This window comes from Penaeus vannamei, chromosome 34 (assembly GCF_042767895.1).
Source record: "Penaeus vannamei isolate JL-2024 chromosome 34, ASM4276789v1, whole genome shotgun sequence".
Taxonomy (NCBI): domain Eukaryota; kingdom Metazoa; phylum Arthropoda; class Malacostraca; order Decapoda; family Penaeidae; genus Penaeus; species Penaeus vannamei.
The window spans coordinates 26408409-26413408 of record NC_091582.1 but is presented as its reverse complement, the minus strand read 5'-3'; the positions used below and the strand labels follow the sequence as shown (position 1 = coordinate 26413408).

General features: G+C 33.8%; 1 protein-coding gene across 1 annotated transcript in view; it reads left to right on the top strand.

Moving 5' to 3' along the window:
* Positions 1 to 2882, top strand: part of LOC113830489 (lysoplasmalogenase TMEM86A) — a 63872-nt gene extending 60990 nt beyond the window's left edge. The window contains exon 5 of the mRNA XM_070145552.1: positions 1 to 2882. This exon is cut by the window's left edge and continues 447 nt beyond it. The gene's annotated coding sequence lies outside the window, so the exon portion shown is untranslated.
* Positions 2883 to 5000: the final 2118 nt, after the last annotated feature.

Sequence of the window (5000 nt, the reverse complement as noted above, 5' to 3'; positions counted from 1 at the left end):
TGCATCTCTCATAATTTTGATTTCAAGGGTTTGTGGATTGGTCTAAAAATTAGAGAGATTTTTATCTCTCCAACCACTTAATTATACCAAAATATGTTTCAGTGATAATGTATAGTCAATAGCTCATTTCAATTTTTAAAAAATTCTTTATAATTTTTTGTACATGTTTATCATTCTTCTATACCTTTCTTGTGTTTGTAAATATCTATCTAGGGCATTGTGTCAGTACTCTCACATTTGCTCAAGAATTGTGATGCAGTCATTATGTAATGTCTAGAAAATATGTCTTTCGTACTGGTACCAGATTGGTTGTGCAGATTAAAAGAACAACATATGAAAAGCTGCTGCTATTAAAAAAGTAGGTATAGAGAAAAAATCTAAACATTGATCATTTTATACACATATCTTTGTTTCTCTTGTCTGTCTACATACATACATACACACATACATTTAAAAAGACATCTACATACATAAATACACATAAAAAGTTCTTGCTTTATTCCATACCATAAATCAATTTGCACTGGAGGGCCGTGTCTTCCTTCAGCAAGAGACTGCACCACAGTCAACTAATACAATGTAAGAGCATGACATGTGATAAAAGCAACATCAGAAGGAATACCAAAGCAATGTGATTTATTTATTCTTGATATTCTATTAACCAAGCTGGTTCCTGTTGCCCCTTGTGGTTGGTTTGCAGATTTGATAGGGTTAGAAGCATGTTTTCGATAGAACTAATCTTTGTTTATAAATGCATGTGTGACTTACAGTATTTTATGGCAGGGTTATTTAATGTTTTATATTCTATAGAGGACATGTGTTTAAATGGATTGTTGCAAAACTGGTAGCATGAGAGATGATTCTTCTGACTTACAAAGCGGTGGATATTACTAGAATCTCGTAAATCTTTTTGATCTATCTATTTTCCTTTCTTATACCGAAAGAGAGAGTATGGTTGGAATGAAAAAATGCTGGAGATTTTTTCCATATTGGGCAGACTGTAAATATTACCTGTGGAGAGACTTAATGCCCCAACCTGTCTGGCAATGTACAAAATGTTTTCCTGATCAGTGGAGTGGTAGCCTATTTATTTTTCTATGGTGTTACTGGGAAAAGAGAAAAAAATATATGGCAACCACATTCCTGACTGACTGAAATAAATATTGTTTTCTTACTGCATTCATGTGAAAAGTACAGAACAGAATATCAAAACTTTGTAGTTATGTATCTCATTGCTACCTCACATTTAGATATTTTGACATTCTGAAAAACTTGATGTGAATGTACTACAGACTTTGTTTATATTTCGTATGTTGAACAGTAATAACAAATAGCATAATTCAATTCTAATATTCTAATAAGGAAAGGGGTTTAAATGGATGTTCATTAATAATATTTAAGCCTAGGAGTAGCAATGTGTCTAAATTTAATATCTAAATATACAGTGTTTTCATATAGGTAAATTTGAATTTTTGTATTTATTTTTTTATTTTAAGTAATAGGTTTGCTTGAACCTCAAGCCTATGACTATCATCTCTTTCCTAAATGTTCTGCATCATGGATAGTTTTTTTCTGATTTGTATTTTTAATTTGTACCTAAAACACTATTTAATTTTGTTTCCTAATTATATATAAAAATGTCCACATTTCTTTTCTATTGTTATTGTTATTATTTTCCTCCCCTTTTGTCTGTTATTACTACCATTTCATGCAAAAATTTAACAATTTTTGGATCACTTGCAAATGGCAGTCATAACTACGATTATGTTGATTTTTTTTTTTCATAAACAAATTGATAAAATTCAGGGCTCATCTGTAAGGGTGCTCAATTGACCCTTCAGAAAATTAATTATGAGGCTGAATTGATAATATTTGTACATATAATCCATACAATGAAGTACGGTTATACATGTATCAATAACAGTTCTTGGTAAGCCAGTGACCATTTCTAGCAATTTGTCTCCTCAAACAGTACGCATTCAAAGAAGGGCAGCCCTGTTTGTTTTGGCGCTGTCTTTTCTTAAGTATTCCTTTTGGGGCAATTTCCCATGAAGAAAATTTGAAATCTGAAATTGTCCAAGAGGGTCAGTTTTAGACAAATGTCTGTTGCCCTCCAGATGATCACTTACCTAGTGCAGTCAACCATTGAGCCTGGAAGAGATTGGTATCTGTAACTGATTTATTTAATTTTGAATTGTATTACCCAGTGTTTCTGTATATATATATCTTTTTTTGCGAATAGAGTTGATTTTAATGTATTAAAGTAAAACAACCTTGTCCTTTGCAATAATAAGCATTGAGTATGATCATAAAAAGGTGCTGATTTGAGCAGTGTTTCTTATTTTCGTTTAGTTGGATTATTTTAACCATAGTTTTCATAGGAAGAGATTGAGCATGTAGTTGCACTTGGTTTATGGATTGTTGATATATATTTTTTATCAGTATTCAGAAAACTTATTGCATATTTTGTTGTAATACTTGTTGTATGACTAAGATGTAAAGGTTCACTGGAACAAGTGTTGCATTGTGTCCACCAATTCTTGAGACATACGCAATGGCTTTCATTATGTGTATATAGTTTTTGGAGTAAACAGAAACAAGCATGAAAGGTGCTCAATATTCAGTCAGAAGAGACAAGTCATTTTTAAATGTTATGACTATTTTGTAATTCTAAAGCCATTTTCAGAAATATTTTTTACATATATGATCAACAAGATAACATATATTTCTTATACACAGGCTGTTCAATAATTCAATATACAGAGGAAATGAGTGCCAATGTCTTATATAACATCTGTTGTTTATTGCTACACTAACCTTTGGGCTAAAAGTTTGCTCGAACAGGTTAGACCATTGTAAACATTAAAGCAGTTATTCTATTATATGATGTTTATTTTTTCATTACCCAGTCTCGTTTTCATTTGAATCTTTGGTAATAAAACAATTGAGATGGTATCCCTCTGTCTCCCATGCATACATGTGTGTGGTGTACAATCAAGGGAAGGAATAGTCTCTTGAACCAATGAAAATAATTTTTACTAAGGCAACTCTACATATACCTGTTTTAAGTTTCTCATGAAGGGATAAACATGGTAATTTGAAGCATGGCCTTGGTTTAATTTAAGAAGTATTTAAATGATATTTTATAATGTAAAGCATTTGAAAATGTGTAAGATTATACAATGTATGACTTATTTTTAGTCATTAAAAGTTTCCATAGAGATTATATTAATGATACATAGTAATAATGATAATGAAATGACAATAATAAAAAATAATGATAATATTGAAAAAAATAGCGAGTACCAATAATGACAATAATAATGTTAATGAAAAGCACTTGCAGAGTGCATACCTCAGTCAAGGCATTAGAGTTACTGATGTAATAAAAGTATTCACACTTGAAGAATTGCAATAGAATCAACTCTTTCGAAAGTGCACTGGTGACATCCTTGTTTCCCTATCTGACAGTGCTAATGAATCATGTAAAAAAATCTATATATCCATAAAAACTATATAGTTGGGCTAAGACACACCTCTGGTAAAAATATCAAAAATCTGTTCATATTTTTTTTGAGTTATCCTGCTTACTAACCATTGCTACTAAAACATGACCTCCTTGGTGGAAGTAATAATAATAAGAATAAAGAGATAATGATATATAGCAGAAATAGTTGACGTAATTGATTTTATTGCAAATATTATCATCACTGTCATTGCTATTGTTATTATCCTTCATTATTCTTATCATTATCGTCCTATAATTTACCAATATAATGTCATAATCACCACTATATGAATTATATCTCACAATAATGATATGGCATGAGAGGAATGTGGAAGTCAATCAAGTAACTTGTGCAACAGCAGTAAAATGATTTTTTTTTTTTTGGGGGGGGGGATAATTTAGTCATAACTCATAATTCTAACATGTAATGCTAAAATTATTTCATAATTATATAATTTTCTAAACATGTAAAGAAAATATCATGAAATGTGTGACAGCTGGTTTGTTCAAGTGGTATGACACTTTAACCCGTACACTTTCGGTACACAAGGCAAGTACACAGGTTTTTGTACGCCCCACTGTGCTCCACGCACAGGACTTGAAATAATTGCAAATATTGATCGCTTCCAATAATGCCTTGTGTGGCCATAATCAGATGGTCTAGCTTACGTCATTTTCATCTTCTTGGCTAAGGGAAAAGTGAAGTTAAGAATATAAAGGCTTTTATACCAGACCAGTAATATTCATTCATATTTCCTTAAATAGGGTAATACATACAGCCAGAGTACGGAAGAAGTGCAAAAATGACTGAAATATATACGAAGAGAGAGAGAGAGAGAGAGAGAGAGAGAGAGAGAGAGAGAGAGAGAGAGGGGGGGGGAGAGGGGAGGGGGGGAGAGAGAGAGAGAGAGAGAGAGAGAGAGAGAGAGAGAGAGAGAGAGAGAGAGAGAGAGAGAGAGAGAGAGAGAGAGAGAGAGAGAGAGAGAGAGAGAGAGAGAGAGAGAGGGGGGGGGGGAGAGAGAGAGAGAGGGGGGGGATAGAGAGAGGGGAGGGGGGAGGTGGGAGAGAGAGTGAGAGGGAGAGGGCGAGAGGGGGTGGGTTGCGGACGGTAGCCTCGATAAGATGGGACTGAAACAGCCGAACACTCACTCCTTGCTTTGCCTAGCGAATCCAGATCCCCCTTCCTCTCTCCCCCTTTTCTAGCTATGTCCAGTTTGTTTGAACGTGGGCCACTTTTCAGGGCAAGAAGGGCAAGATCTCCCCGAGCCAGGGCTGGCGAGGCTTCACCGCTTTTGTTGCTGGCTGTACGTATTACCCTATTTAAGGAAATATGAATGCCCAGTATGATTCATATAGTCATATTGGATATTCCCTGGTCTTTAATACATAAAACATGAAGATTCTATAGCCAACCTTAGCTAGTGAAGAAAAGGTTTGATGCACAAACAATCTAATAATCAAGCTCTCCCTCACTGGCCTATTAAATTTGACT